The sequence below is a fragment of the Pan paniscus genome, chromosome 15 (assembly GCF_029289425.2).
Source record: "Pan paniscus chromosome 15, NHGRI_mPanPan1-v2.0_pri, whole genome shotgun sequence".
In the NCBI taxonomy this organism is placed as follows: domain Eukaryota; kingdom Metazoa; phylum Chordata; class Mammalia; order Primates; family Hominidae; genus Pan; species Pan paniscus.
Window position 1 is genome coordinate 44993067 of NC_073264.2, and position 24123 is coordinate 45017189.

Genomic DNA, 24123 nt, shown 5'->3' on the forward strand with positions numbered 1-24123 from the left:
TAATAGAGATATCATTGAGTAAACTGGCACTACTTGAAGTTAAGTGAATTTCAGAATAGTTAGCTAGATCATGATTGGGAGAAAGATTCTAAGAAGTCGTCAAGTCCTGGGTTCAAGTTCTTAAAGCCATATAATGCCAGTGTGAATGGGCACACCTCCCTGATGTGTACCTTAGAGAAAACACTAGTTAACTCAAAGAGATGTTGTGTGACCTAATTAGCAAATCTTAGTTGATTAATAATTGTAGTTATTTCCTTTTTTCAGATTTAAAGACATCTCACTCTAGCAAAGGTTCTTTAATAATATATGTTTTACATATTTTAGAACATATAATATTTTGTAATCATTTAATGTTTGTTTTATTCTTCAAATTATAGACTCTCTGAGGGCAGAAACAATGCCTTATATTTATTGACTACATCCCATAGTCTCGCTTCTAATGAGTACAAACTAGTAATTAAGCATTAGCTCTTAATTGTTTGAAGTCTGGAGGGATGAATATTTCCTCTGGTGGAGTTCTTTGCAGTGTCCTCCAGATAATCCTACAGAGTCATCGAACAAAATTGCAATATTAGTTTTTCTCCATCAGCAAAATTGATCTAATTAATGCAAGTTCTTTCAATTATTCATTGAATTAGGTGCCATGGAAAAAAGATTAATAAAGCAATGATATTATGTGCAATCTTAGCACCTGAATATAAGGTGCTAAATATAATATATTGAATATTTTGAATATATTATATTAGAAAAGCATGCATGAAGCAACGCAGGAGTGAAAGAACATCAAACACACAGAAAACTACCAATTTTCCAAGACTGCTGAAGTATACAGTGAGAAGAATGACTTTAAAGTTTAGATCATATAGAGCCTAGTGTGTCTTACTTTTTAATATTTTATTATTAATGTTTATGGATACATAATAATTGTACATATTTATGTGTACATGTGATATTTTTATACAAGGATGCAAATGTAATAATTAAAACTGGGTAATTGGGATGGCCATCACATCAAGCATTTTTCATTTGTGTTGGAAATCTTCCAACACAAATCTTCTCTACTAGCTAATTCGAAATATGATAAATTGTTAACTATAGTCATCCTATTGTGCTACTGAACACTAGAACTTATTCTTTATATCTAATTTTTTTCAATCCATTAATAACTCCTCTTCACTCACCCCTCCCACTACCTTTTCCAGCCTCCCTGGTAACCATTATTCCATTTACTACCTCCATGAGAGCAAATTTTTTAGCTCCTAAATGTGACAGAGACCATGAAATATTTGTTTTTTTTGTGCCTGGCTTATTTCACTTAACATCCCATTCATGTTGCTTCAAACGACAGGATTTCACTTTTTTTACTCCTGAATAATATTCAATTGTGCCTATATACTATATTTTCTTCATTCATCTGTTGATGGACGCTGAGGTTGATTCCATATCTTGGCTATTGTGAATAGTCCTGCAGTAAACATGGGATGACAGCTGTCTCTTCATTATACTGATTTCCTTTCTTTTGGATACATACCCAACAGCGGTATTGCTGGAACATATGATAGTTCTATTTTTAGTTTTTTGAGGACCCTCCATATTGTTTTCCATAATGACTGAACTAATTATACATTCCAACCAACAGTGTAGAAGAGTTCCCCTTTCTCCACATCTTCAATAGTATTGGAGTTTAGATTTCTTTTTCTAGAAATTGATGCTGCTGACAGATTTTAAGATAGGTAAGGACTTAGTTAGACTTTAAATATTAAAAAAGATCATTATATGGTGGTTTAAAGGGCAGGTAAAAAGAAGAAAAAAGAAAGGATGTAGGAGAGGTTATAAGTCAAGTAAAGAAATATAATGGACTGGGTGTGGTGGCTCCCACCTGTAATCCCAGCACTTTGGGAGGCCAAGGTGGTTGGGTCACTTGAGGTCAGGAGTTCGAGACCAGTCTGGCCAATATGGTGAAACCCCATCTCTACTAAAAATACAAAAATTAGCCAGGGGTGGTGGTGCATGCCTGTAGTCCCAGCTACTCAGGAGGCTGGGGCAGGAGAATCGCTTAAACCCCGGAGGCAGAGGTTGCAGTGAGCTGAGATCACGCCATTGCACTCCACCCTGGGTGTCACAGCAAGACTCCGTCTCAAAAAAAGAAAGAAACATAATGGTCTGCTATTACTTTGTACCACTGATGGTGGTAAAGGTGGAGCAAATTATGGCACATGTATACATATGTAACTAACTTGCACGTTGTGCACATGTACCCTAAAACTTAAAGTATAATAATAAAAAAAGAGCTGTATAGATGATAGACAAATTTTTATAATTAACTGGATATGAATAAGGCAACTGTTATGGGTAAGGCTACCTTGAAGCATATTCTACACTAGAGCTGTGTAGGATGTTTATTTGGGAGTGCTCTAGGGATCAATTCCATGCAAGACTAAAAGAAACAGAAGAAGAATTGAGCAGAGGAGTTATAGATGTAGCCTCAAGGAAGGCCTTAGGCAATACCACAGGAAACTCCGGATCTGAGATGACACTTCAAAATTGTTCAGAATTGAGTATGGACCGTTTATTGAACTTGACCTTGGGAAATTTACTTGGATAAGGCAGCTCTCTTTAGCTCAGGACAATGGGGTTAGGGGTCTCAGCTGTAATCTGTTAGCCCCTGGGAAATGAGTGTTTCAGTCCTCAGAGGCAATGAGGTAATTTGGGTAATGCACCACTGCATCCACTGAAGAGAATAAATCAAAAAGGCTGTAAATGACATGGAAATATGTGAATGTACTTTTCACATCTTTTTGAGAAAAACCAAGAGCAACAAACCATCTTTTGTTATTGTTCTTAAAGAATCTGAAATGGCCAGTAAGGGCTTCTCATGACAAGTTGTTGAAAATGTATCCTCATTGGAGTAATCAGAAACAGCCAACAGAGAAACACAAAAAATCAACTTTGTTTATTTGGCTATTTCATTTCTCTAACAAAGTTTACTTAAGCATTTAAACAAAGCATTTCAAATTCTAATACTAAAACACTAATATCATCTTTCCCAGAAAGGAGATGGGACCATATTCATAGTTAAGCAAATAGCCCTTCTTAAAAATGAAGTTTATATCTAATATTACTAATCTTAATGTTACCATGCTCAATGACAGTGTTCTTTGAATATTTTTGCTAGTATATATTTATCAGAAACATGTTTATCACCCTGTACAATTAGAAGTTGCTATCTAAAATATTAAATATGTTCAATGGACAAATTTTCCAGCATATTGTTTATTACATATACGCTCTAAATATACATTTATCAAACTCTTGGAGATAAGATTTAGATCATTCAGTTTATGAAAAATGTACACAATATAACCTAAATGGTAAAGCCAGTCCTCAATGTCAAACCTATCAACTGAATTAGATTTGCTGAAAAGGTATAACTTCATCTTTTTCTCCTTCCAAGACATGTCCCTTCTTGTTTCTGAATTCTAAGATAGATGGAAGTAAGGGATTGAGGAAAGTAAGGAAGCATATGCAGGCAAGAAAACTACTTATAGCAATTGAAGATCTAAAACCAGATTATTTTTAAGAAATCCACACCTGAAGTTTCTATGTTACTCTCTAACATAAAAACTCTTTGTTCTTTTCACAGAGCATATTTACTCCAATATGAAGATAATCACTTTGCAGAAAGAATTCTGCAGTTACTTTACTTCATAGTAGCTTGTACAATCGCTGTGCTTTGTCATCACTAGCCACTTTTTTTAGTAATATATCAAGATTGGAGCGAGACAGTTTTTTGTTTTTCATAGCATTTATCAACATATTTCATTATATCATATACTCTTTTGCCTATGTATTTATGACTTGTTTCCTTCCACTGTAATGTAAGTTACCTGAAGGTAGCTTGTTCACAACTCTATTTTCAGAACCTAGAAAATCAATTAAATCAGTCATTTCTAAAATATGTAGATACATTTAAACAGTGTTTGTTTCCTTTAGAAACCACTATGGGGCTAGACGTGGTGGCTTATGCCTGTAATTCCAGCACTTTGGGAGTCCAAGGCAGGAAGATCACTTGAGCCTAGGGGTTCAAGACCAGTCTTGGTAACATAGTGAGAACTTTTCTTTACAAAAAGAAAAAAAATTACAGGAAAACTAAGTTGGACTGGTAAGCCTATGACAGCCCCAAAACACACAAGTTCTTGTGAGACAGGAGAATTGTAGAGTAAGATAAAAAGACAACTGCCTCATAAACACATTGATGAAGTGTCTACAAGTTAGGAAATTTCAAAAAACAAATGAAGGTTTCTAGTAATAGTTGACCAGATTTCTACAGACCATCTCTCCTGTTGAGAGCAACAGGGATTGCGGTACTGAATTAAAACAAAAACAAAAACAAAAAATCTTTTGGACAGAAAGCTCCTAAGAAAATGGTAATGTAAAGAGCAAAGAACTGGAGAAGAAGAGAACCCAAGAAATGTAAAAATTTATGAAATTGCCAAAAATGAATGCTAACTCTGGCTGTAAGGATGAGATACTGAGCAGAGCTTCTGGCAATTTTACCGATGGGGGGAAACAATTCAGCCAGATTTCTTTGCTTCTATATCATTTTATCTACAGAGGTTTAAAGGTATTCACCAATGCCTAAATATAGATATAAAGGTATCAGTACTAAGCAGATGGGAAATTACTTTTAATGTGAGATGGGAAAACTACTCACATTAAAAGTAATTGTTTAACTTTGTATCCTTAGCAGCAAAGATAGGTGACTTTAATTTGATTAGAATCCTGTCACCTCACCTAAAGGCTTTTGCTATCAGTTACCACTAATACTGTCTTCATGTTGTAAAGTTATAGTGTTATAAAATAACACAAGAAAGGTAGTATGGGTGAGATGGCCATGTAATTTTCCACACTATTTTAAATTTTGAATGCAGGAGATAGTATGCTGATAAACATAATTTCTCACAAAATTTCTAAATTCATGTGATTTGGGTTACAAATTCACTCCCCAAAATAAATAGCTGATTCTCTACTCTTTTATAATGCCTTATCATCTATACATACATGCAAGGCCCTTCTTAAACTTTTTATTACTTTCAGACTTTACCACCTGTATTAGTCCATTCTCATACTGCTATAAAGAACTAAGGCTGAGTAATTTATAAAGGAAAGAGATTTAATTGACTCATGGTTCAGCATGGTTGGGGAGGACTCAGGAAACTTACAATCATGGCGAAGGCGAAGGGGAAGCAAGCACTTTCTTCACAAGGCGGCCCGAAGGAGAAATGCCAAGCAAAGTGGGTAAGAGCCCCTTATAAAACCATCTGATCTCATGAGAACAAACTATTATGATAATAGCATGGGGAAGCCACCCCCATAATTCAATAACCTCTACCTAGTCTGTCCTTTGACACATGGGGATTACGGGGTTATGAGGATCACAATTCAAGATGAGATTTGGGTGGGACACAAAGCCTAACCATATCACCACCTATTCTAGTAATTAATTCTCTGTTTAGCATTGTAAATTGATATAAAATTATGTTTGGCATGAAGTCTATATTAAACTTCTAGATAGCCTCCTAGTTCTAATTTATCAAGTCTGGTGATTCATTATGTATTTATTCTACTCTCCATGATTTTAAAATCTTTTTACCTTATGTTTTCTCTATTTAAATTCTTTTAGCTACAGTTTTAAGTCCTCACTCAGTTCTCAGCCACAGTATCTCATAGTTTCAGTTACACATCTATGAATATGTTTCAAAATGCATTATAGTTACTTTAAGGGGAAGCAATAAAACCTAAATTTAAAAATCCAGTTGTAAATGCACCTGTTAGAATATTTGGCCTGCTGTGCTCATTTCTACTTTATGAAGTAAAAGGCTTTGAACTTTGTTACCTAATAATTTAGAATTCCTATATTTTAAAAAATAAAGAGTTTGACTTTCTTCTTTATACTTCTGATCATCTGTTTGCCTAGGCAACAAAGAGACTCTGATATTATAAGTTAGTGCAGTAGAGATATGAGCTGGGTCTTTCTATCCTTGAGCTGTAGAGAGACTGCCCTACTGAAGTTAGAAACTTAATCACATTGTTCATTCATTCATTTACAGAAATTTACTGAACATTTAAAATACGCTAGTATACTTCAGTCCTGGTCCTCCGTGGTGTCACACTAAACCAGGGTTCTTAAAATAGGGGTTGTGGGCTTTCTTTTTAAAAATAGAATTTACTTAATGATAACTTTATATAATTTGAGTTCATTTTAAAGCAATTGTTTCTGCAAATTTTTTAATTGTATACATTTATGGGGTATAAATATGATATTGTTACATGCATAGATTCTGTAGCGGTAAAGTCAGGGTTTTTAGGGTATCCATCACCCAAATACTATATATTGTACTCATTAAGAAATCTCTCCTCATCCACCCCTCTTCTACTCCTTCATGATTCTAAATCTCCGTTGTCTATCATTCCACACTCCATGTTCATGCCCATGTGTATACATTATTTAGCTCCCATTTATAAGTTAGAACATGTAATATTTGACTTTCTGTGCCTGACTTGTTTCACTTAAGATAATGGCCTCCAGTTCCATCCATATTGCCACAAATTACATGATTTAATTCTCTTTTTTAGGATTGAGTGGGCTTTCATATAGACTTTATGAAGTTTTTGAGCTCCTTGAGCTAAATTGCAGCATATTATGCTCATGTGTATATTGCATTTTGTGGAAATTTGGGACATAATTTTCAAGAGGATTGGTGATTCTGAAATGATTAAGAACTTCCACTTTATACATTCAGAACTTCTTCTATATTTTTAACTATATTCAGAACTTCTGCTACCTCTATGACGGTGACTCTCAAACCTAATTAGCTAATTATTGTATTTCTTCCATTCTTAAATCCTGCATGTCCAAATAAATGTCCCTTGGAAATCTCAATCTGAGTTAATTTATTATAATTATGTTTTCATTTATTTTATCCTCTATTTTTCCTCAAATAATTTGAATAAATTTATCACAAAATATATCCATGCAAAATAGCCATCAAAGCAAAACAAAAGATCAGTTAATTAAGCGAAGTCAGAGGACATGGAGTGCAGTGGATGTCATTTTACCCTGAATCCTCACCATTTAAACTTTCATTTTTTGAAATTGCTTAAAAACATTGTGATATTTAAATCACTTCGTCTTAAGACTTTAGTATTAACCCTATATTTTATCTCCTTTTCACCTCAAATTTTATATTATATTCAAGTATTGAGGACTATACATTATTTCTTACACTAATTATTTAAATTTAGTTCTGATGTCTTTTCAACAATTATGGTTTTGTTTTTATTTGGACAACTGAAATATATTCATATGTGGCAAGCTGGATATTTTTGCTTACTTCTCTGAACTCACCCATTCTCCTTCTGAAGTCGCTTTCTAGACCATGAAGCGGACCTATGTGGAAAACATACTGGGTTGGTTTGCCCTTTAAATTCTGTTTAAATAATTCTGTTTTAGTTCCTGCCAATGGGACAAGAGATCTGAGAGAAGAAGTTGAACAACACTGGATGTTTATTTCTCAAGTTCTCTCTGAGGTTGTCATAGGTTGGCTGAGTCCTGCACCCCAAAACACAGCTCCCCTAAAGGCTTTGCCTTTTTATTGTTCTCTCCCAGGTGTGCCTTCTGTATCTTTCCAGGGGTCTCATTGGGAAGCACAGTACATGTTCTTAAATCCATTTTTAATGGATCCTTCACCAATATTAATCTTTCTGAAGCATAATTTTCAGCACTTCACTTCAATAAGATATCAATATTCCTATGAAGGAAAATTCAGAATGTTAAATCTTCTTGGTGAGATATGATGCAATCCAGCTTCTCTTGTTTTAATTGTTTTTGCTTTTCCTCTTAATTTTTCCTATCAAAGTTAATTTTAAAAATTAAGACCAAATGTTGCTTTTGTCATTTCTTAATTGGGTGACCTTTGGCAAGTTAGTGAATATGTTAATTCATAAGTTAATAAGTTAATGATTAGTTAATGTATAATTTTAAAGATTAAATGACGTAATATGGGTAAAGAGCTTATGCCATTCTCTCTGCACTGATGTATTTTTTCAGCATTCCCAAACATTGAAAGCCTACACGTACTCTGAGGTCCAGCTCCAATGTCACCATTTTTAATTTCACCATGCAGTCATAAGCTCTTTTCTTCCTCTAACCTCTTCAGCATTTTGTTTTAATGCATTTTAAAACATGTTTGTTACTTTGAATGTTTTAGATCTAATATTTATTCTATAATTCCTTGCAGGTTAGAATTTCCCTGAAGAAAAGAATTACATATTTTTTTCAACTTTGTATTACTTCACTGGCTAAGCCTGATAAGAGTTCAATAATTATTAAGTGAATAGATAAACAAATGAATAAACCATCTATTTCTTTTGGCTGCATTTTGATGAAACAAGAAAACCTATGCCCCATACTTTAACAATACAGTCTCAAACCCTCTTCTCCACACACTTATATGTGTAGTTATTCTTATATCCTAATAGCCATTGCATTTGAAATTTAAATTACAGTTGATCATTGCTGGTATATAAACAATTAACTTTTGTATGTTAAGATTTTATCCTGCAACTTAGCTACAATTACTTTTTAGTTTAAGGAGACTTTTTGTCAATTCTTTTAGTTTTTCTCTAGATAGTCATATTATCAGAGAACAAAGAGTTTTATTTTTTCCCTTCCAATCTGTCTAATCTATTTTCTTATCTTGCATTATTGCACTAGTTAAGACATCTGATACAATGGTAACACAAGGCATTCTTGCCTTGTTCCCTACATTAAGGGGCAAAATCCAATTTCTCACAATTAAGTATGATGTTAGCTACAGATTACTGTAAATTTTCTTCATCACGTTAAAGAATTTCTTCTCTATTTTTAGTTTGCTGAGATTTTTTTTTTACCGAAAAATGAGTGTTGGATTTCATCAAATCCTTTTTTTGCATTAATTGATATAATTGCATGATTTTTTTCTTCTTTAGTCTGTTGATTTGGTAGATTACATTAATTGATTGTTTTAAGCATTGAACTAGCCTTGCATACTTGGAATAAATCCCACTTTGTTCTGGTGTAGAATTATTGTTACACGTTTTTGGACTTGACCTGCTGATATTTTATTGAGAATTTTTACATTTATGTTCATGAAAAGCATTGACCTATAGTTTTCTTTTCTTATAATGTCATTATCTGGTTTGAGTATTAGAGTAATGTTGGTTTAATAGAATGAGTTGTGAAGTTGTATTAGTTTGCAAGGATTGACATAACAAAATACCACAGACTGGGTGGCTTAAATAACACAGAGTTATTTTTCACGATTCTAGAAACTAGAATTTCAAGATGTTTCAGCAGGTTGGCTTTCTTCTGAAGCCTCTCTCTTTGACTTGAAGATAGTTGCCTTCTCTCTGTGTTTTCACATGGTCTTACCTCTGTGCCCATACATGCCTAGTGTCTCCAAATTTCTTCTTCTTATCAGGACACCAGCCAATAGAATTGTGGCCATCACTAAATGCATTTTTTTTAAAATCATAACTTTAAAAGTCTTGTCTCCAAATACAGTCCCAATCTGGGGTGCTAGGGGTTTGGACTTCAACGTAGGATTTTTATTGCTGAGGAGAGCACAATTCAGCCCATAACAGAAATGTCTTCTTTGCTTGTATTGTAGAGAATTTGTACCATTTATTCCACAAATTGAAATCATCTGGGCTGGACGCTTTCTTTTTTGAAGTGTTATCAATTACTTATTTGATGTAGTTAGTAAATATAGGCCTATTAAAATCTATTCATTCCATGTGTGAGATTTTGTAGTTAGTATATTCAAGAAACTAGTGCGTATGGGCACAGAGTTATTCATATGGGCATGGAGTTATTCTAAATATTTCTTTATTATTCTTTGGATGTATCTGAAATCAGAAGTTAGAATTTTGTTTTTATTTCTAATATAGTAATTGTGTCTTCTCGAGTTTTTCATTTTTGTAGATTTTATTTTATAGAGGTAAGAAAACATAAAATGAGATCTACTCTCTTAAATTTTTAAAGTACAACACATTATTGTTAACTATAGGTATATTGTTGGACATCATCTATCTAGAGCTTATTCAACTTGCTTAACTGGAACTTTATGTGCACTCATTAGTCAGTCCCCATTTTCCCATAATCCTAGCTCATGACAACCATCATTCCATTCTTTGATTTTATGAATTTGACTATTTTAGATACATTATATACGTAGAATCTTACAGTATTTGTCTTACTGTGACTGGATTATTTTATTTAACATATTGTCCCCTATGTTCATTCGTGTGGTCACATATTGCAGAATTTTTTTTCTTTTTTGTGGATAAATAGTATTCTATTATATGTATATGTCACATTTTCTTTGTCTATTCATCTATCCAAAGATATTTAGATTGTTTCCACATCTTGTTTATTGTGAATAGTCCTGCAATGAACATGGGAATACTGGTATGTTTTTGAGATGCTAATTTCAATTGCTTTGTATATATACCCAGAAGTGGAATTACTAGGTAATATGTTAGTTTTATTTGTAATTTTCTAAGAAATCTTCAAACTGTTTTCCATAGCAACTGTACATTTTTGCATTCCCACCAAAAGTGTGCAAGAGTTCTGATTTCTCCACATCCTTACCAACACTTCTTATCTCTTATCTTTTTTATAACAGCCAACCTGACAAATGTGAGGTAATATCTCATTGTGGTTTTGTTTTGCATTTCCCTAAGGATTAGTGACATTGAACATTTTTTACACTACCTCTTGGCCATTTATATGCCTTTTTTGGTGAAATACCAATTTATTTAGGTGCTTTAGGAATCAAGTCCTCAGTTCCACTTCAAATTGTGGTACTAGATTTTTTGCTATTATGTTGTAGTTGTTTCTTATATTTTTTGGAAATCAATGACTTATCAGGTATATGGTTTAAGAACATTTTCTCCCATTCCATAGATTGTCACTCTGTTCATTCTATGGATGGTTTTATTTGCTTTACAGAAGCTTTTTAGTTTTATATAACCCCACTTCTCTATTTTTGTTTTTGTTGCCTGTGCTTTTGTGTTATTTTCAAGATATCATTGCCATGATCAATGTTCTAAAGCCCTTCCCCTGTTTTTTCTCCTTGGAGTTTTACCGTTTCAGATATTACATTTAAGTCTTTCATTCATTTTGAGTTGATTTTTATGTATTGTGTATGATACAGATCCTATTTCATTTGTGTGTGTGTGTCTGTGTGTGTGTGTGTGTGTGTGTGTGTGTGTGTGTGTGTGTGTGTAGATACCCAGTTTTCTCAACACTGTTTGTTGAAGAGACTATATTTTCCCTTCTGTGTATTTTTGGCTTCTTGTCAAAGATCAGTTGACAGTACATGCTTGGGTTTATTTTGGGATTCTCTATTATTTTCCATTGGTCTATGTGTCTATCTTTATGCCAGTACCATACTCATTTGATTACTGTAGCCTTGTAATATGTTTTGACATCAGGAAATGTGAGGCTTCCAGCTTCGCTCTCCTTTTCAATATTTTCTTACTCTGGTGTTTTTCTTGAGTATTTTCTATTTCTGTAGAAAATTCCATTGAGATTTCGATGGGGATAGCATTGAACCTGTAGAATGCTTTGGCTATTATGGACATTTTATCAATATCAGTTTTTTCAATCCATGAACATAAGGTATCTTTGCATTTATTCATGTTTTAATTTCTTTCAGCAGTGTTCTGTAATTTTTTTATGTATTGTAAACTCCTTTATTTTTGTTTTACATGGAGCCTGAGCCTTGACTTTCTTTTCAGATTTATTTAATTGTTACTATACTGGAGTATCATTGATATGCTGATAAAGATGTGCTGCAGAAAGAAAAGTTATTTAATTCTGTGATTAAGTCACGATCTTTTAGAGTGCATGGGTCCTTGGGCAATGACCTTCACAAATGCATCTTAACTTTCCTCTGTGCCTTCTACAGATAGACAGAAAGTCTGTAGGGTGCTGGAGATAGGTAATTTCTCTTTCCACACACAGATATGGCTCTGGTAATGTACTTTTTCCTGCTAGGTAGGCCTTTTTTGTATGGAGAATGTTCTGGGTGTGTTTCAAAATAGCAAATTTTTCCTTTCTCCTGTCAGAAATATGATGCTTTTACTTGACTGTTCGCCTTATGAACCTGTTGGAGTTCCTAGGATTAAGTTTCATAAAAACATAGAGGCCACGCTAACACTTAGAAATTTCTCAGTCTTTGACTAGCCTACCTTCCACATCTAGCAACTGGTCAAAGTTACCTCTTATAGTTGTTTTCTCAGGCTGCCAATTACATTAAACTTGGTGGCCTGAAACAATAGGAATTAATTTGCTCACAGTGCAGGATGCCGTAAGTCTGAAATCAAGGTGTCAACAGGTTAGTTCCTTCTGGGAGCTCTGAGGGAGAATCCATTCCATACCTCTCTCATAGCTTCTCATGGCTGCCAGCAATCCTTGGCTTTCCTTGGCTTATAGCTGCATCCTTTCAATCTCTACATCTGTCTTCACGTGGCCTTTTTCTCTATGTCTTTCCCGTGTCACTGAGTCTCTATGAGAACACCAGACATTGGATTTAGTGTCCACCCTAATCCCAATATAAACTCAGCTTTTCTTGAGTACATCTACAAAATATCTACTTCCAAATAAGGTAACTTTCATAAATACCAGGTATCAGGACTTAAACATAACTTTTTCGGGGATACAGTTCAACCCACCAGGTGTTTAAGTGTTCTTACCAGCTTATGGCCCCAGCAGCTTTTGCTCATAGAAAGATGATTTGCACTGTGCTTCTCTCAACTTACCCATCTTCAGATTTCTGGGAAGCAGTTTGCTCATGACCTCAGTTATCTTACGGGTCCAAGGAAAGTTATTGATTTTCAGTTTTTCCAGCTTTTTTCTCATTGTAATATGGAAGTAGCATATCCTGACCATTTTATATGTCAGAGCTAAAATTAAAAATTTGTATCAATTTATTGGCTAACCCATATTAAGGCTCAGTAATAATTGTTGAATGAGTAGAAGAATAAATAAATATATGTATGAATTATCTATTCCTTTTGACCTATTGATCTCTCTCTATATATAAAATCTAAATATTAATACTTCAACCATTAGCTCTTAGAAGCTCTTCTTCACCTACTTAGGTTTTTAGTTCATTAGATTATAATAGATAAAATATTCAAATTACTTTCTGAAAAATGTTGAAATGTTCTTTTTATCCACTTTTTCTGTGAAAAGCGATCATTGTTTACTGACACAAATAAATTTGTTTTGTTTGTAACTCTCTTTTGTTTGCTGGTGGTTGTTTTGCTTTGTTTGCTTAATTGTTTTATTTATATTTTGTTCATTTCTGTCAGGGGACAGAAACAGGGAGTCTGAAAAATATCAAAGTGGTCAGAGAATGGTGGATTTTAAGATTGAAGTTTCCTTCTCAACTCACAATTTTATTTACCTAAACATGTAAAGGTTTTAAAAAGATTTTCTCTTATTCTGTTCTTTCTCTCTCTCTGCTTTTTTCTCTTTCTTTCCATTTTTCCTTTTTCCTTTTTTCTTTCCTTTCAGCTTAGCATGCTCTCTGCAATGGAACAATCAAACAGTACTTAGCAGATGGAGACCTGGCGTGGTGGCTCACACCTGTAATCCCAACACTTTGGGAGGCCAAGGTGGGCATATCACTTGAGGTCAGGAGTTCAAGACAAGCCTGGCCAACATGGTGAAACCCCATCTCTACTAAACATACAAAAAAAAAAAAGTAGAAGGGCTTGGTGGCAGTTGCCTTAGTCCCAACTATGGGGAGGCTGAGGCAGGAGAATCCCTTGAACCCAGCAGGCAGAGGTTTTAGTGAGCCAAGATCATGCTGCTGCACTCCAGCCTGGGCAACAGAGCAAGACTGTGTCTCAGAAAAAAAGTAAAAAAGATAAAATAAAATAAAAAACTCCATGGGAAAAAATATTTTGTCTAATATCTCCATTCCAATCTTCTAATATTTTGACACTCTAGCTGGTGGACCTGTAAACCTCTTTCTTTACTATGAGAACTGCATAGTCTCTTAGAAGTTATTTGTGGTGCTGTTGTTTATTGAATATGTGTGATATGATGTTTTATTTTATGTGAGATAGCAACACTGAGTCATTGGTTCCTCCCATTTGTCTTCCCACAATTCAGCTATCTCAGTTCCACTTGCTAGGAATTTATCTCACTGAAGTTATTTGTTCAACATGCAAAATAAACTCTTTGCTTCAAACAGAAAAGAAAATTTATGATGTCAAATAATTTAAAAATAAACCAGTTTATATTTTCATTGTCAAAGAAAATGATTACGTTATCAACTAGATATTGAGTAAAACATATACAATGTTTTTGTTTCAAAATGCTCACTGCTCATAGTCTTGGACATTGGTATGTAATTTCTTTAGATTGAACCATTTTAAAATGTATTATGTTAAATGATTCACTTATTTGATGCTCTGTCCTGTCATGGAATTGTCTGTGTTGAAAACTTTTTGTGTAAATATTTGCTTTGCACTTTACGCTAACTATGTCTTGTGCTCTATCAACAGTTTATGTGTATTTATTATCACAAGCCTACACAACAAACACACACATACAGTTATATAAACATGTAAATTTGATTTCAGTGTTTTTTTTGTGTTCTCTAAAAGTTCTTTTTTAGGAGTTATGACAATTAAATATAGCCATGCAGCACATAATAAAACTTCAGTTGGCTACTCAGACCACAATACGACAGTAGTCCCATATGGTTATAATGGAGCTGAAAATTTTCTTTTGCCTAGTGATGTCATAGGGTATAAAGGTTCAACACATTTTTCATCCTTTATACCCTATTTTTACTGTAGCTTTTCTGTGTTTAGATATGTTTAGATACACAAACACTTACCACTGTGTTGTAATTACCTACAGTTTTCAGTACAGTAACATGCTGTACAGGTTTGTAGCTGAGGAGCGATATGCTATATTATGTAGCCTATGTGTGTAGTAGGCTATACCACCTAGGTGAGTGTAAGTATACTCTATGATGTTTGCACAATGGCATTGCCAAAAGACACATGGCTGTGTGCATGCATATGGGCATATATGAATATATTTTTTCCTCTACATTTATATTTGATCAATTTCTTGCTAAAAAAACTTAGAAGTAATATCAAGAAAGAATATTTTAAGCTGAATACATTAATTGCTTCGGTACCTACTCCTTCTGAGTAAAATGCTACAATTATCTTTTAGTCAGTGAATCTTTTGTTATTTTCATCTGTATTCTCACCTTATTTTTTTTCTTGAAAATATTCACCATTTCTCAATGGCACTTGCATTTATAGTACTTTAAATAATTTGGGTACATATTAAATTTTTATTTTCTACACAGGTAATATTTACTTCCTATTTGCCAAGTACATTCAAGACAATAGGAAGAGAGCACTTAAAAAATAAAGCCCCTACCCTCATGGAACATATATTCTCAAAGGGGCTATACAGAAAAGTTATAAATTAAATTAAGAAATCTAATGCAAAAAAAATTTCAGATCAAAATGTGATTATAGGATTATCAGTCCTATCAGTATGGCAAACTTTTCTCTCTCTCCTCTTCCCTACCAAGTAGAACTACAAAACCAGAAAGTAAATTAAGAGACAAAGGAGAACTGCACAAGGCAGAGGGGAGCATTACAGTGGTTTGGGGCCCCAGGACTGGAGGAAAACACAGTGGCAGCATGTCTTATGGACCCCAGCCAACATAAGAAGGCAACCTTAGGCCTGGCATTTCCCGACTCCAAGCCTGGCAATAGAAAGGCAGCCCAGGAGTCTCATTCTTTCCCTAGATGGAACTGAATTCCAGCCTACGACATCAGGCGTGCCTAACAGAACAGGAAAGGGGTCAATGGGAAGTCCTAGTGACAATAACTGGCCATGAAAATGTCTCTTTTTCTCCACTTGGCCTGATATTTCCCTCTTATGCCTAATGAAACTGATACTGGGGGGCACTGGAAAGTAGGATCCCAGCACATCAAGCTCCATACCAGTAAGCATTCTGCATTCTATCCAGGGGACATAACTGGGAGTTAGGAAGTCCTTCCCTTACTTAGAAGCCAGTCAGCCTAGACTGAGGAATATCCTCCAGGCTCTCAGTCACCATCAGCTGTTGTCAATGAGAACCCCAGCAATATGAGATAAACAAAACAGATCAAAATAACACTGCATAGTCTCTAAAAAATTATATTGTCATTGAAACCACAGCCCTCACAGACTAAGACTTGTTTGCCAAACCTAAACAAGGTGACTATGTGCCAAAACAAAATATCTAAATAAGGTCCAGATTCTTCTAATAGTCAAAATGTCTAGAATAAAGTAAAAACCACCCATGATATCAAGAACCAGGAACTCATAATGTGATTTATTTAAAAGAATGCCAGCCAGGCGCGGTGGCTCACGCCTGTAATCCCAGCATTTGGGAGGCACAGGTGGGTAGATCACGAGGTCAAAGTCAGGAGTTCGAGACCAGCCTGGCCAACATGGTGAAACCCCATCTCTACTAAAAATACAAAAAATTAGCTGGGTGTGGTGGCTGGCACCTGTAATCCCAGCTACTCGTGAGGCTGAGGCAGGAGAATTGCTTGAACCCAGGAGGCGGAGGTTGCAGTGAGCCGAGATGATGCCACTGCACCCCAGCCTGGGTGACAGAACAAGACTCTGTCTCGGAAAAAAAAAAAAATATATATATATATATATATATATATCGTTTCCCCAGTGTATATTCTTGAAAAACATTGTCAACAATCAGTTGGCTATATATATGTAGCTTTATTTCTGAGTTATTTATTTGGTTCCATTGATCTACATGTCTATTTTATACTAGTACTATGGTGTTTGGGTTACTATTGCCTCATAGAATAATTTGAAGTCAGGTAATGTGATGCCTCCAGCTTTGCTCTTTTTGCTTAGGATTTTTTGTTTGTTAGTTAGTTTTTTGTTTTTTTCTTGGGGGCTGCACTTTTTTGGTTCCACGTGAATTTTAGGATTGAATTTTCTGATTTTGGAGAAAGTGATGTTGGAATTTAAATAGAGATTGCATCGAATTTGTAGATTGCTTTGGATGATATGGCCATTTTAACTATATTAACTTTTCTGATCCATAAGCATGGGATTTTTTCCATTTTTTTGTTTCAATTACAATTTCTTTCACCAGTGTTTTATAGTTTTTCTTGTAGAGAATTTTCACCCACATGTTTAAATATATGCCTAGGTATTTTATTTTTTGTTGCAACTATTGTATGTGTGATTGAGTTCTCTCAACTTGATCATTATTGATGTATAGAAATACTACTGATTTGGGAAAACTGAGATTGCCATATGAAGAAGAATAAAACTGAACCCTGTTTCTCATTATATACAAAAATTAACTCAGCATGATAAAAGACTTAAATCTAAGTCCTGAAACTATAAAAATACTGGAAGAAAACCTAGAGCAAAATCTTCTGGACACTGGCCTAGGCAAAGAATTTATGACCAACACCTTAAAAGCACAAGCAGCAAAACCAAATATAGACAAATGGGACTTAATTAAACTAAAGAGCTCTGCAAAGAAGAAGAAACATTCAACAGAGTGAACAGAAAACCTGGAACGGGAGAAAATATTTGCAAACTATGCTTCTGACAGGGGACTAATACCCAGAATTTATAAGAAACTCAAACAAGTCAAAAAAAAAAAAAAAACAAGGAACCCCATTAAAACGTGGGCAAAGGGCATGAGCACATGTTTCTCAGAAGGTGACACAGTAATGGGCAACAAACATATGACAAGATGCTCAGCATCACTAATCATCAGAGAAATACAAATTAAAACCATAATGAGGTATAATCTTACATGAGCTAAAATGCTATTTTTAGTTTGGTGCAAAAGTAATTGTAGTTTTTGCCATTACTTTTAATAATAAATTAATATTAAAAAGACAAAAAATAACAGATGTTGGTGTGGATGCAGGGGAAAGATAATACTTACACATTGTTGGTGGGAATGTAAATTAATACAACTTCTGTGAAAAACAGTATGGCAATTTCTCAAAGAACTAAAAATAGAAATATCATTTGATCCAGCAATCTCACCACTGGGTGCCTACCCAAAGGTAAGAAATCATTATATCAAAAAGAGCACTTGCACTTACATGTTTATCATAGCACTATTCACAATTACTGTGATGTGGAATCAACATAAGTGTTCATCAATAAAAGACTGGACACAGAAAATGTGAGATATATACATATATATGAGCACACACAAATGTATATGTATATACACAAATGGGTACATATATATATGGGTACATTTATATATATAAATATATAAAATATATATTTTATATTTGTATATATATGTATATACAAATATATATTTTATATTTGTATATATATGTATATACAAATATAAAAGAATGTTTTCATTTTTTAATGGCTAAATGGTATTCCATTGTGTGTGTAAATTATCAGAGTCATTGTTTTCCCATTCCCAAGCCAGCACTAAGCACATTTATTTTGTATGTAATGAAAAGATATAATGTGAAGCTAATAGCACCTAAGCTTCATGAACTTTCACTTGCAATGAGAAGCGCTAGCAATACAATGACATCATTGTTGTGTGTTTTTGTGTAATTTGGGAGAGTAAGATATTTTTATTGCAAAAGGTTAAATCACTGACTTTTTACATCTTACATTACTCTCATTTATAATTCCCTTTCTGTAGGTAACATTGTCATGGCTCCTGGCACCTCTGGGATCTAGCTGAAGAAGTGTGAGTTTTGGCATTAATGAGATATATTTATGTGGTTCTAAGCTGCTTCATTTACAGTAATTATAAACCATTCTGGTATAGGAGTGGCTTCCATGAATATTCCTATCTCTCTCTGTTCCAACACACCAGATGTCATGACAAGAAACAGCAAACCAGCAGTCTTATTTTTAAAGTTTAATAAATAAGTGTATGTATTTATGGGGTACAATGTGATATGTTGATACATGTTTACATTATGGAATAATAAAATCAGGCTAAGATTTTCATCACTTCATATACTTATCAGTTCTTTGTGGTGAGAACATTTAAAATCTATTCCTTCGGTAATTCTGAAATATATAATACATTATAGTTAGCTGTAGCCAATACATTGTGCAATAGATCACCACTACTTATTCTTTGTGTGTAACTGAAGCTTTGTACCCTTTGACCAACATCTCTCCTTTTCCTGTCCACCACCACACCCAGCTTCTGGTAACCACCAGTCTACTCTCTGCTTCTACAAGTTTGACTTGTTTTAGATTCTACATATAAGTGAGATCATGCTCTATTTGCCTTTCTGTGTCTAGTTTATTTCACTTAGCCTAACGTCCTCTAGATTTCTTCATATTCTCCCAGGTACAAACTTTTCTTCTTTTTCAAGGATAAATAATATTCCATTGTGTATATTATACCACATTTAAAACATCTATACATTCATTGATAGACATTTTATTTGCTTCTATATCTTGACTATTGTGTATGATGCTGCAATGAATATGAAACGCAGGAATATTTTATTATAAATATATATGAAATAAATATATATATATATAAAATAAAATATACTAGAATAAAACTGGCTAACACGGTGAAACCACGTCTCTACTAAAAAAAAAAAATACAAAAAAATTAGCTGGGTGTGGTGGTGGGCGCCTGTAGTCCCAGCTACTCAGGAGACTGAGGCAGGAGAACGGCATGAACCTGGGAGGCAGAGCTTGCAGTGAGCCAAGATCGCACCACTGCACTCCAGCCTGGGCGAGACTCCATCTCAAAAAAAAAAAAAAAAAAAAAGAATGGGCATGGTTATGGAGTATCGACACCTCAGTTGGCTGCCTTGCCTTAGCTTAGAATTAATAGCTCTACCTCTGTGCTGATGCTTCCAAATAGGTATCCCTGGTCTGAGCCTCTCATATATATATATGTACCTATGTCCAGCCTTCCAGTATGTATGTCTCTTTGTTTCCAATGAATAATGCTATAATCCTGTACAAAAAAAAAAAAAACACAACTAGGTGTCGATCAGTAGTTGTTGAGATTAAGAAAAATACCTGAGTAGGTTGTCAGATTGGAGCATAGATTGCCAATCAGGTGAGCATCTTTACTTTCAGGATACATGAAAAGCAGTGGTCAGAGCAAGAAAATTCATTTGAAGTAAGACTTGTGTTCAGGAATTACACATATGTAGTTATCAAATGATAAGGTAAGTAAGACAAAATGTGAAAAGATGAGAAGAGAAGCCAGGAACAAAATATTCTTAAGAATCAAGAAGACTGCCCTCTTTATCTTAAGGAATAATAAGAAAAACATGTCTTTAAATATAGAAAATATGAACAAAATAGCATATTATTAGTATTAAGAGAATCAGTGAGCCCAATCTGATCATTTTTGGGGATACATCTTTAGTTTGACTAGCATCAAAGTGCTCCTCCAAATGGCAGCACCATTGTGCAGTTCCACCAGCAGACAAAGATTTCTTGATACTTGGTGATACAGGTTAACTATGTGTCCCCACCAATATCATGTTAAAATGTGATCCCCACTATTGGAGGTGGGGTCTAGTGAGAGGTGTTTGGGTAATAAAGGCAGATCCTTCACGACTGGCTTGGTGCCATTCTTTCGGAATTGAGTGACTGCGCTCGCTCTTGGTTCTCCAGAGAACCCTCTGTTAAAAAGAGCCTGGCACATTTTTCCTTTCCCTGTCTTGCTCCCTGTCTCATCATGTAACATGCCAACTCTCCTTCACCTTCTGCCATGACTGGAAGCTTCCTGAAGCCCTCACCAAAAGCAGATGCTGGCACCATGGTACTTGTATAACCACACAAAAGGAAGAATTCCTATGCCAATTAAAGGGTATTTGTGTGTATGTGTGTTTGCGTGTAGGATGAACACATATAAATAGAATCTTTTTGGCATGTAGTTTACTATTAGCAAGTAATATACGCAGTATATTCATAAATTAGGTAAAAAATTCAACAAAACTGTGGCATAGTATTTACTACATATTAATCTAAAGCATTGTTATAGTTGGCTGTTTTAGTGATGACTTTCAATAGCTCTGTAATAGATCATTAAGATTCTTATGTAGATAAGAAAACTAACAGTTAGAAAGCTTAAATAATTTGTCTGAAGTTACACATGTGGTTAGAGACAAAACCAGGGCATTACCAGTAAGGCTCATTTTATTATACTGCACTGCCTCCAGATACCATGATGTTTATGCAGTCCTCCCAGGGATAAGAAATTGGTGAGAGTCACATGTTCAAGCATATACAAAAGCATTTCTCTATACTGATTGGAGATAGCAGCGAAAAGTGATTATTCAGAACAGTCATTCCAAGTACCTTAAACTAACATGAGGCAAATGTATTTCAATCTTTAAAAAGAAGTAGCTCTAATAATCTATTTACTAAAAATTATATAATTTTATCAAACAAAGGCTTATCAGAATTCCAACATCTGATTTCTGATGTGAAAATATCAAACAAATGCAATTGAAATAAAGAATAAAATATTTGGACATTACATAAGCATAACTGTATTCTAATCTGACTTCAGTCTAATCTGATTAGAACTCATTTTCTTTCTAAAATTTTAAATTTAAAGAAAATAGCTTTTCTAAAACAAATTCATCAGAAATTGTATATAATGTTTTGTAATTTAAAATATATAAATAATAATCATGCCATTAATTTGGTTTTCAATTTACAACATCTGTTTTAGCTATAGGTATGATTGTATTTAAGAAAGTAAGGATTGAACAAAATCCACCAGCATGTTATGTATTTCTGTGTACCACAGCTAAAAACCTGATTAATATTTCCTAAAGGGAAGCCAAAATAGCATATTCATGCTTTATGTTTATGCTCCATAAAACTACATGTAAAATAATTTGCATGTTCATTTTTGGAAATTAGGTATTATCAAACTGGCCCACAAAAGCAAGAGGTAAGGCAAGAGAGAGTCCTAGAAAATAACTGGTTATTTTGAGAACACATTCCTAATACTTGTCTGTTTAAATATCCATTAAAGCCCTGGATATTGGAAGGAGATTGACAGAGTGGCTAAAGTAGAAGACCCTAAAAGAGTTTTGCCCAGAGTCAGCCAGAGATTTTGGTTCTCACTAAATGTACTCTGACACAGAGCAGAGGAAATTGTCTGAAACAAGTTTAAGGGATCTACGTTAAAGCTGCCTAAGCATAGATATGTATACTTGTTCGAGGCTTTGCAAGCTGGCTTAGAACACTATAAAGCCTTGCCAAATCACTGAGAGAGTTAGTCTTCTTTGAAGCAGAAATAGTGTGCTTGGGTTTAAGTAGGATGTCATAAGCAAAGTGTGAAAAAATATATTTTAGGAAACTACGGATATAGCTCAATTGACAAGCAGTTTTTCTGTCAAAATTTTATTTGTACATTGATCTTTGTAACTCTGAATATCTCAAAATAGATAACAGTGATTAGTGCATCAAAGTTTGGTGAAGGATGCCTAATTTAATCCTTAAAATACATGAAATACAATATTGATTAATGCTTTTTATCTACTACATATTTTTATATGGTGAAATTGTATTCTAAGTTCCAAAAAGGACCCCAAGAACACACTTCACTGGCTGAGGATGCAAGGACCCACAGAGTGCTCCTGGCTGTAGTGATTGTCATCTAGGGTGTGGCTAGGGCCTTTGGAAAAACCAAATGTGACAGATCCTCCAAGCACTTATTAAAGTTAGTTTTTTCTATATAGTAATAGATGGGCTTTATAACACTTTATAAGATACTTTAACTAAAATATCTGGGATTGCTTTATGATAAGAGATTATATTTATGGTTCCCAAATAATAAAATTATTTTACTGATATTTATTATTTATTAGGTATTTATTATCCATTAGGTGTTTCTTGTTTTGTTATGTTTTGCAATGACATTAAACACTGCATTGGAAATTTCTTGTACTTATTAAAGCACTATATACAAGGAGATGTTTCTTAAGACTTTTACAATTGGGAAGAAAAAACTAGCATCTGAACAAATGTTTTCTTTAATTCTCAAATTATTAAATGGGTTTGTTTTCTATACACTAATATGATGAAATAAAATGTATCTGTAATGTAAATCTCTGACTAGACAAATTTAAATATATATAAAGATAAATATTTATTTTAATATGAGTATTTATTGAATATGTCAAGTAAGAATGATTTCCTTGAGTTGCCCATGCTGAGGAAGAAACAAAACTTTCTCTGTAATTTTTCTTTAGTTCTTTCCTACATGTTTCCTTTTTCTCAGCCTGTCTCTCTTCCTTCCTACCCCAATGTTGTTTTCTTCTCTTGTTGTACAATCTATCATTCCACATACAATTATTAATTTTTTCCAGACACTGTTTTAGGTGTTGGGGAAATAGGGACGAACCAAAAAGATCTTACTCCTACCTTTAAGAGGTTCTCATCTACTAGAGAAAACAGACATGAAATATTATTAGAAGTGAGATGATTATTACAAAAAATGTGAAAAACACGGTACTTTAGTGTATTTACAATGAACTTCTGACTGTAAGTTTATACTTGGGATAGCAGTGAAATTAGAAAATTTATCTTATTGGGGAAATTATAGTCCACTGAAAATTGATACTAAGCATTACATGCCAACATAATTCCTTGCTTTTTTTTTTCTAACAATCCTATTTAGTTTGAGAGAAATTACAGAAAAAACGAAATGAATGATTTGGGGTTGGACATTAAAAGTTAGGTGAAATTTAGGAATCTCAGAAAAATCTTATTTTTAAAGTTAATGGCTTTAATCAACTTTCTGCCTTTCAGATGATCCATCAGTTTAAGCCTATTCCCAGATCCTTTATTCTAGGAAGGGTAAAGCAAGAGTTCAGGGAAGACAGTCCCTAGTCTTATATTACTGGTTGTTATGCTGCTACCAGTACCACATATGTCTTTCATCTTTGTCTCTTCCGTGGATCTGTGATTTGCAGACATCTGATGCCTCAACTCTTTTC